The following is a 10,502-nucleotide window of genomic DNA, read 5'->3' on the forward strand; positions in this document are numbered from 1 at the left end:
ATTATTTTTACCTATATGTCCCACATGAAGGTCAGCAAACACTTTCTCCCTGGTTATAATTAACATAATACAGCACCTTAACTGTGCTAGGCTTCACTCTTGGTCATCACGCTGCATCTCTGCTTCTTTAGTTTCTACCTCCTTTGTTCTTTTTTCTCACCTACCCTTTTTTCCCCTCAGTACTCTAGTCGTGCTTCATTCCAGCTGGTACAACCCATAAGTGACCGTCGGCTGTTATAAATGACTTAACAATGTGAAAGGATGATCTGCAGAAGTCACAAACTATTCAAGACACACAGCATCTTCTTGCATCCCCAGGTAAAAGTCATGACAGTGGAATGGCTGGATGATTTAAAATATTTATACTGAAATATTTAAATTAACACAGATTCATATTAACACAATTTTAAGATATAAATATTGCATCATTTATATTGCAATATTTATATTAACACAAATTAAAGGAGTATCTTGATAAACAGAATGACTGTTGAACATATTCTCTGTTATACTCTGATAATTAAACTTTAAAGCTTAAACTGCTGGTTTCATAGCTTCACAGTCGGTGTTGAACATAAAAATACCCCTTAACTAACTGTTTATCTGAGGTTCACTTTCAAAATTTACTCAAGACAGAGTAAATATTCTCAGTTTGTAATTGAAAGGATGTTAGTCCCAGAACTGTATTTCCGTAACTACTGCATCCTCATTACGATTCTCAAATTTTGTCAAGCACTTGCTCTGTTGATATTTTGTCAGTAAAGATTAATTAAAAAAAAAAAGCACATGTGCACTATGAATCTGAAATTGCAACGATGAACCGGTGTACATGGCTAAGCATAATGGTGTTACCAAAATCAGAGGCATTTAGAATCCAAAAGTAGGAACGAAATGGTTTAAATAAATTACATACAACCCTTCTACATGTATGTGCAAGAAGAATTTCAGAAGAATGACACCACAGGTCTTGAACATTACGGCTACAACTTTACTAGTAAACAAAATAGACCAGAGATTGTTTATGCAGCTTGCCTGCACTCTTGCTAGCATGTTTTTTGCCTGCTCACCCCAGGATCCCAGAGAGTGAGTGACTGGGCACAACTGGGGCACTCAAAGACACCAGGCACCACCCTGACAGCCAGTGTGGTCACTGCCCGTCCCTTCTGGAAAGAAAGCAAGCTCAGGTGTGCAGGAAGGAGCTGTGCCATACCATTTGGCCTCGGGACGGAGAACAGCCACTGGTCTATTTTATTTAATTGTAAAAGCATGATCTGGTGCCTCTAAGAAGGTGTTGGCACAACACGCTGCATCATTCAGCACCCCCTCATTAAGCATCCTATTGCTCAGCCATGCACAGCTATCAAGATCCTCACAGCACACTCCCACTGCCAGGCACAGTGTGTGTTTCCCCATAAGCTATGGCAGACCCCTACACACAAGAATAAATGCCCAAGAGTGAACATGGTGCATCGTTTTCCTGTGCTTCTCTCCACCAAAAAGACACAGTAGCCTAGCTGGTTTCTAGAAACTTAGCAGCTTTCCAAAAAAAGGTTTTGCTTGGGTTTAAGTGAGAGATTGTATACTGTTTAATTCTAATAAGGAAATTTCTTAGAAACAATGCTGGCATGAAATACAGCTACTGTATCTCAGACATCAGACAGAAACAAATGTGTCATAGTTAAAATCTATCAAAATGCTTTTTCAAATATAATTTAAACTTAAATCTGATCCACAGTTTGCCTTATGTTTTCTCTCAACATTTAGAAATAGGTCTTTATTTGTATCAACAGAAATGCTGTACGCTGTTTTCCCCTTCTTGAAAGAAAAGACATGTTAAAGCTGCTATATTGAATCCTCAGTAACAGTGGCACTTTCTCTTTGCTCCTAAGGGGTCCAGAATGTGCATTTCTAACCAATAATGCACTCCAGCAACACACTTGCAGTACTGCTGATAATCCTGTTTTCAAAGACCATGAGCGCTTTCAGACAGGGCTAGCCCTTATAAACTATGGCATCTGATCCAAAGTAACACTGTGCTGGCTTACAGACTCACTGACTTCAAGGCAGCCTATTAAAACAAGACCTGAGTTCCGGGCAAACAATGCATATCAAGGGCCTCTAGGTTTTTAACATGAATTAAATCTCCTCTGCTTATCCTTAAAGATAGAACGACTGCATCAAATACACATACTCAGCACCTCTGAGATGTCAGTGACAATCATCTCCACAACCAAGCGAGAACCCAAGAATTTTTATTCTCAGCATCTCTGACATCAAGCAAAAACACTTGTGTAAACTGCTGGCAAAGCGCCTGTGTCGTATCCTTGTCTACTGATTGCTCCATACAGAGACTCACAGCCCGATCTTTTCAGTTCACACACAAAGCTCGGTGCTCGAGAAACTGAAAGCCAGGGTCAGCCACACTGCTACCCTAGCTCCAATGACATTATTTTCTCCTGCTTTCCCTGTATTCCCCAAAATCTGCAAGCTCCTGTCCACAGGTGTAGGTATGTTCCCTGAAATACCTAGAACGTGTCAGATGCTGTGTTCATAAATGATCACAAGACCAGTGCTAGCAAGTTGAGTTTAAGTATATACCATGCTAAATTTGTTCATTTTTAAATTTTTTTTTAAAAAAAAAGCAATTAAGCTTTTTGTTGAAGTATGAAGACTGAAGAGAGAAACTGGTTGGAAAAATCACAGTATTTTTAAATTATTTTTCTTCCCTGGCTGAACTGAAAAATGCAGAAAGTAAACAGTGGTGCTGAAAGTAGTTAATATTTTCAGAATTCTTGGTTTGTGAATTCCAGGTGCTACTTCTCAGTCAGGCAGGAAAATTAGATTCTAAAAAACATTGATTTTAGCATGACAGTGTTTTTCTGAAGTTAATGACATGCAAATCATTATGCATGTATTTACATTTTTGATTAGGACAAGATTGAGAAGTTAGAAAATAGAGCAATGATCCTCCTGTTGGTTTCAGCAAAGATGTTTCAGATATGCAAGAGACATGAACAGCTAACAGAAGAAATAAGCAAAGGTCAAAAAAGTATTAAAAGGCTGAAGATAAATAATTTGCCTTCACTATCCTTATCAAAGAGTTCACACTATCTAGGGTGCATACTTTTTTAATTAATCAAAAACTAGTTTGATGGGAAGACCTACGTCACACCAGGGCTCTGAGGGGCTTCTCTAGGAACTCGCCGTTCTGTTACCCAGCGAATGCTCGTCAAACTCCCCAACATAACAGTCTGACCTCAGAACGGTGAAACTGAAGTCTGCCAATGAAACTTAAGAAAGAAATTTGATCAAGCCACTGAAGTCTCTTGCATAATTCACTTTCTCTTCATTGGACGGCTCTTGGCTGATGTAGAGAAAGAGAAGCACACCTCCCACCCCTCCACCTTCCTCACCTCCTAAATACCCTGCAGGCACCTTACCTGCAGTACATCCTGAAGGGCTAAAGCTGCAGGTTCACCAATCCAGAAACACAGGGTGAGGAGCAGTACTATTTCTGAGACACAAACTACTCAGAAATTGCTGTGGTCACCAGCTGCGAGCAGTGAGAAAGAGCCAGGGCTATTTCTGAGTGGGGGATCTAAGTGACCCAGGAGTTACAGCATCTGAGAAATTTCTAAGCTTAAAAAAAAAAAAAACACAACAAAAAAACAGAAAGCTTCAATAACCTCAGCTGAGAGACAGAGAAGCAGAAGTGTGAGGGAAAAGAGAAAAGCTGGGACAGATGCAGGTGATGATCAACCTGCAGAAATTAAAAATTATTTTTTTCTGGACATAACAGCAGTGGAAAGAATGAGTGCTGTGGGATAAAACAAGGGCTACCAAAAGACCTAGAGAGAATCAGTGCAAAGAATTTGTCTGATGGCCCTGACTCTCAGCCATATCTTCATGGGCTTTTAATTCTAGTTTACAGCAAGGTGTGCAGGAATAATACCGCATTTGGCCAGTCTTCAAGCCTGGCTACCTAAATTCAGCTGCGATCTTTTTCAGCTTAATTTTTCCAAACCATCAGACCAATTGTGGCTAGAGAAGGATACCAAAGCTGCACTGTAGTTTGGAGGTGCTGCAGAAAATCATTGCAAATGCCTGGGTGGTGATTATACCTAATATATGTAAGTTTATATGGACCATCAAATTTGGGAGTGAGCAAAGCATTGCCCCTATTTCAGCAAGGGCCTTTTGAGGCCATTTTGCCTCCTTCTACATGACCAGGAGTGCTTCTCCTAACTGGGATTCAGCTAACCTGCTCACCCCCTCCTGCCACTGCAAGGAACTGAGCACTGACAACATTTCTCTTTCCCTTCACTCTGTTTATGGTTTGTGCTCATTTGATTTCTGGGGGATTAACATATTTGGCCTAACTGGAGTCCTTGGATTTTTAATATAGAAGATATGGGCAAAGTTAATGTTCTATGACATCCTGGAGGACAGCTGGGACTTCAGTGTCTCGGAGATATGAAATGCATATACGTGTCTGTTTGAAACTCACTACATTTCAGAGGTGCTGAGGACCTGCTAGTTTCCACTCACATCCACACCCAAGCCTGAAAACTCCCACGGTGGTATCCAGCAACAGATCCAAAAATTTAACAGCAGGTGCTCTAGTTCACTAATTGTAGCTGCAACTTTTAAACAGAACAGAAACCTAGAAAGGGTGGATTCATACTTTATTTTCTTGCTGCCTCCTGTTACATCTAAGGTGGTGGATGTGCAACTGCTCCCTGTTTCCCACTGCAGACAGGAGATGGGGTGCTCATCAGCACTTTACTGAGCCCAAAGAACATCCTCCAGGCAGCCACTTCTGCTTCCTCTACGTACTCCCTCAGGTATAACAGGGCTAGGTGCTATTCTCTATTATTTGTTCCACAATGACAAGCAGATTAAGGCCATGCTGTGCCGGGTGATACAAATGTATTATAAGAGGAACATGAGACTAGAAGGACGATGTTGTTTATTGATTCGCATTTATCACAATCATAGGCAATTAGGCAATCACAACTCTGATTCAGACAGGTCCACAGGAAATCTAATCCACTCAACACACAGCAAGTTTTAAAATAGCATTCTGTCCCAATAAAATAACATAGCATACCGTAACAAACATAAACACCTGAAGACACAGCTACAGACCTTGGGAAGAAAGTGGGGAAGACTAGAAGTATTATCAATTATAATGCCAACGCCGCCGCCTGTGGGGACGCGTATCGCAGCCGGCCGGGAAGGCTGGAACTTCTGCCAGGGACGTCCTGGAGGAACCGAAGGTGTGAGGCTCGGCCCGTGAGGGGGATCCAAGCGTGGGGTGGGCGCAGGGACCACAAATCTGTGGGGAAAGCCTGGATGGAGATACGGGCACAGATGCAGGGAGGAGCTGCTGCCATTTCTCCACATCTCCCAGACACGACGCACCTGCAGCCCCGGGGCAGGTAACGCCGAGCATCCCAGCTGGGCACGGCACGGGCCGAATCGCCGACAGCTCTCACTCATTTCCAGCTGGGATGGATCACTGCCAAGCCACCGAAAGGATCTGGAGACATGAGAACCGTAGTTTGAGTTCTTGATGGCCACAACAGAGTTAGGACCAGTACTCGGTAAAATATTGCTCTAAAAATGCCGTTATCTTTGCCTCTTTTTATCCCCAAACGACACCAATTTTGAATTAATAATGCCACTTAGTGTAAATCTCAAGTTTCTCCACACAAGAATATGGATTTCAGACCACTTGAAGGAGTGGCACAATGCCACACTGGACATTAATGACTCACTATATTTTTTTCTACATAAGCCATTTCAAAATAAATAGATCAGAAAATACACATAAATAGCTTTAGTAACTCACCCTTGGACTTGCTGAACTGCTCTGTATAGTTACAAAACGTTTTACTATGGTAGCTCTCAAATGGCTCTTTTTAAACAAGAAACGTCCTTGAAAAGGCGAATATTCTTTAATAAACACAGAGCAACCATGTTACCTCATAAATATTAATGAACATTAAACTGTGGGCCATGAAAATAATTTTCATGCAAAAGGTCTTGTGCACATAGGTGCATTCACCGGCAAAGTTCACATGGAATTCTCCCTACTGGTTGCAAGTCCTTGGGGATACATGGACGTCCTTCCTTTTAGATAGAATGAAGGATGTTGGGAATGCCTCGCTCTCAAAATGTAACATCGTTATAGGAAATTAAAAGCAAACAAAACCAACCCAGAAGCAAGCAAACAAACAAACAAAAAGAAGGCTATTTTATTTGAATGGGAATTTCCTACTTCTTCTAAACTGATTTACCCATCCCTACATTTTGCTCTTTAAATTTTAAAGCATCTGAACATTTGTTCTGTCAGTCGAGAAAAAATGGACTTACTTAAACTCATGTTAGATCCCCAGGGGATATCATGGGAAAATAGGACAGCAGTGCTAAGAAGAAAAACTCCATCTACTGCATCTTTTACAATTAAAAACTTGCAAAGAATGAACAGCAGCAGCTGCAAAAAAAACTAGTGAAAAGTATTTCCTTCCTCTTTATGCTGTAATTCAAAAGTCAATATTGAATCCAATGACCAGCGTACCAAAAGTGCAAATGAAAATTACTTATGTCAGCAGCAATAGCTGACAGTTGCTCTGCATGAAGTGCATAATTCTGCATCCATATTTTTACTGCTAATTAACACCTATCTTCATCAAATGTCAAATTAAAAGTCTCAAAGTACAATCAAATTGATTTGTATATATTGCTTTGTCCAGCCTAAAATGCAAAATAAATTTGGCATCCTTCAAGTATTTCATAAATACTGATAGAGACAACAGGAAAGCACAAACAAATTTGTAAGTCCCCCAGGTTTTTTAACTGTGATGTCTAGAACTTTACCTTGGTGAGTTAAGCCCTACCAAAGCTTTACCTATAATTAAATACACTTGCAGTTTCTAGATCTTCAGGTTCCTTAAAAAAAAATAAATTACAATGACCTTCAGGAGCTTCAGCTGAGTAAGAGCTAAGAAAACTGGGACAAAGAAGCTACGCCCAACTATAACCAGTTGCCTGAAAAATGTTGTAAGTTGGGATGTGATATTAGGAAACTGTCTGTAACATTTTATTTTTCCAAAAGCATAGAAAGTGAGTACAGCAAAAGAAATTCTCTATATTTCACAGACATGACAAAACTTTGCAACTTGGAGGAACTTTCTTTCATGGACATGTTTGACTATTACATTAGACTGGAGAACTAACACTTTGTAGGCTGAGAGTGTTAGGTGGGATGAAACCCAATGTTTCTTATTTGCAGCAAAGGAAATTTCAAGGACTTTTTAACCTTTCATTGTTTTAGATTAATGACCTGATTTCAGTGCATTCTGGTAATTTTGAATGCAAGTCAGCATTAGATTTATTACAAGATTTTTAAACCTGCTGTCAAATGGAACCTGCATGTAGCTGAATTACAGAAATCAGGGTAGAACTAAAGCAATAATGTGGCAGACTCCAAATGCAGATTTCTTGTACAAGAGACAAAAAGTGAAATATTTTGTTAGAAATACCCTACATATTCCTTATTCCTTGGCATTTTTATGCTTCCAAAAATATGAAATTCTATAAGTTAGCTAGGAATTTTATTTAGATTTTTTTTTTTTCACATTTGCTAAAACTCATAAAAAGCACTTTCCTAGCCAATTTTAATATTTTAAATAATTCTGAAGAATGTATTTACTTGCAGATAAGATCTCAAACCCCTTGCTCTCTTAAATGGTCCTGCCCATAAGATCCTCACCACTGAATCTGATCCTTTTCTATGCTCTGTTCAATACTCTCAAAGTCTGACTTCCTAAGCTCCTTTTGGGTGTGATGTTTTGATATCTTTATCCCGTTTTCATACTTTGCTTCCATACTTTTTTCAGTATTTTCCCCCTTCCATTCAGAAATAGTTTATCAGCTGGCCTTAATAAGCCAGTTTATTAAGATTAAACCAATACAAAGTTAAATTAATGCGCGCTTTTTTTTTTTTTCTGTGACTGTGAATAGATTTCTCTAGCAGTTCTTTAAGGATTCCTTCAAGAATAATAAAAGTCATTAAAAGCACCAGTTAGACACAGATCTGGAAGAAATATAAAATACATTAAATATCTCCTGATGTAAGATTATTTTGCTCTTTAAAATAATAAGCCCTTTAAATATAATTACTTTGTGTCATTTTTTTATTAGGTTCCTCACAATCCAAGATAAAATACTTTTTAAAATTAATGACTGATAAGGAAATAAATCTGTTCCTTTTCCATTATAGGTAAATCACCATGAAGTCATTTGTTGCAAGCTTCTTGCTATTAAAAAAAAAAAAAAAAAAGAGGAAAAAAAGTCTTCCCTAACTTCCTCTCCTTACCTTGTTCATGTTGAAGAAAATAATTCTTCTATAAACTAGTATATACAAGCAAAAATTATTATGTAGCAAACATTAAACAATAAATCATCCAATTTTCCTGTATTGAAAGTTAGATTGTCTTTCTTTTTTCTTTTGATAAATTTTGTGATTTGTAATATGCATTCTCCGATTTCAGTGGTCAATTTATTTCCTCCTCAGGTTACATGCTTAATGACACAGTTATACCGTAGTTTATTTTAAGAATTTGGCTGTACTTGGCCTGTCGTGAGCATTATACGTAATCGTGTCCTTCCAGATCACACCTTCCACTAGTACCTCTACAGTTAACACATTGGTTGGTTGTATCACTCCACTGGCACTCATTTACCAGAGACAACAAGCAATAGAATTGGCTTCATGATGTGCGTAGACTAGCCCAAATATTTTTACAGATTAGCATCAAAACATCTTGCTTAATCTGCTCTGAAGCCCTGCAGGAAGGTTGTGTTTTAGTCCAGAGCTGAGGTACAGGTGGTGTCCCTCCTCCTCCTCCCTAGAGCCGTGCTCATGCGCTGGCGCACGTCAGAGCAGCTGCACCACAGCCCAGCCATCCCTCCGCATCACCACAGCTTCTTCCAGCTACTAATGTTGTTTTTAAAGAAAGAATCTCCTCATTTCTATTCTTGGGTGTGAGCAGACTTTGTACTTGTGCGCCTCTGCTTCACATTGAGCCCTTGTTCACTGAAAGCCTTTAATCAATCAGATTTACTGTTTGAACTAATTCAAATAAGCAAGAATAATAAAATAGAACACAACAAAGAAAAACTGGAATTCAGAGATAATACCTCTAGGTTTTTCTGAACATTCCACAACTCTTGTGACCAGCTATGCTGTTTTATAGCATTTGTTATTTTGTATACACATCTATTTTTTAATATAAATAATTTCAGTCTCTTAACTTTTGTGTGAAGTCTGTCCATGCTTTCTGTAATTGCCATCTATATATGGGTATTTGCTACTTTTACTTTTTTTTTTTTAATTGGAACCACCAGAATACTCTAGAATAAAGAAATGAAGACACACTATTATGTTCAGTAGACTGTACGTTATCAGTCCTTTTTTTATAGACTGGATGGGTTGGTGGCCTCTTCTGCATATCTTCTTCCAGTGCTGTTTGGCTTTGTGCACAGCAGATCCATTACCCACTGGCAAATGTAGTACAGATAAGGTAAGACTTACCACTGTTCCTTACCATATCTAGGTAGTAATAAAACTGAAAATCAGAAGTCATCCGTACACTTTCAGAACTAATCAGAGAAGTAGATCATTTACCATACTCTCTGCTAAGAATAAAGCTGCCTAAGTGCAGACAAGAAGATTCAGACGTGGGTGTCAGTCACAAATTCTAGGAAAAAGCAAGTGTTACCTTGTTCAAATACATGTGCCATTTGAATTGATTTTATCTCTGTATAAAAATAGGTATCATTTTAAAAAATATATATTTCTCTCAGAAGAATTTAGCATCTCTCACAAGAACTATGCCAAAATGAAGCATCTTACACAAAATATAAATTACGATATCAGAGTGAAAAAGCCTACCCTTATTCACTGGCAAAACTGAAGAATGCAGGGATAACAAACTTTCTTTTTACTCTCTAGCCAGTATAGAATTACCTTTGATAGGCTCATTTGTAGAATACCAGGCAATTGAATCTTCATGGCCTGTTAAGGCCAGGATCCTGGAGGCAGAGAGGGAAAGGGTTCAGTCTGAGAAAGCTCCTGTCCTCCAGCTAGATAGATCCAGGTAGATCCCCACGCAATTTCAGCAAAGCCAGGAAGGGTCCTTTAGTCGTGGGTTGAGTCATCATCCCAGCCCGCACGCTTGTCATGTCACCCCATAGTAACAGAAGGTCCTCTCCCCCTCCGAGAAATGTTCAGATGGGCAGTGTCAGGGGACATGCTGTTTGGGATGATAACATATGTCGCCCTAAAATAATACCAGTGGCCAAACACTTAAACTCCTGTATGAGTATTTACTACCCATATCTGTATATTGACATTACAGATTGCCCAAACTTGATTTCTTTTCAGAGAGGAGAGAAATCTTTCATACAGACATCACAGGAACAACTGAACTCAC

At 39.1% G+C, this 10,502-nt stretch overlaps 1 protein-coding gene across 8 annotated transcripts in view; it reads right to left on the reverse strand.

Annotated features, from left to right (window-relative positions):
* The window catches only part of SHANK2 (SH3 and multiple ankyrin repeat domains 2), a 362,604-nt gene extending 352,383 nt beyond the window's left edge, over positions 1-10,221 (reverse strand). For all 8 annotated transcript variants that reach the window (XM_026850798.1, XM_026850802.1, XM_026850804.1 and 5 more), the window contains exon 1: positions 10,037-10,221. The gene's annotated coding sequence lies outside the window, so the exon portion shown is untranslated. The remainder of the gene's footprint in view (positions 1-10,036) is intronic.
* Between the last annotated feature and the right edge of the window lie 281 nt (positions 10,222-10,502).

The sequence above is a fragment of the Athene cunicularia genome (assembly GCF_003259725.1).
Source record: "Athene cunicularia isolate RWA chromosome 5 unlocalized genomic scaffold, athCun1 chr5_part3, whole genome shotgun sequence".
NCBI lineage: Eukaryota > Metazoa > Chordata > Aves > Strigiformes > Strigidae > Athene > Athene cunicularia.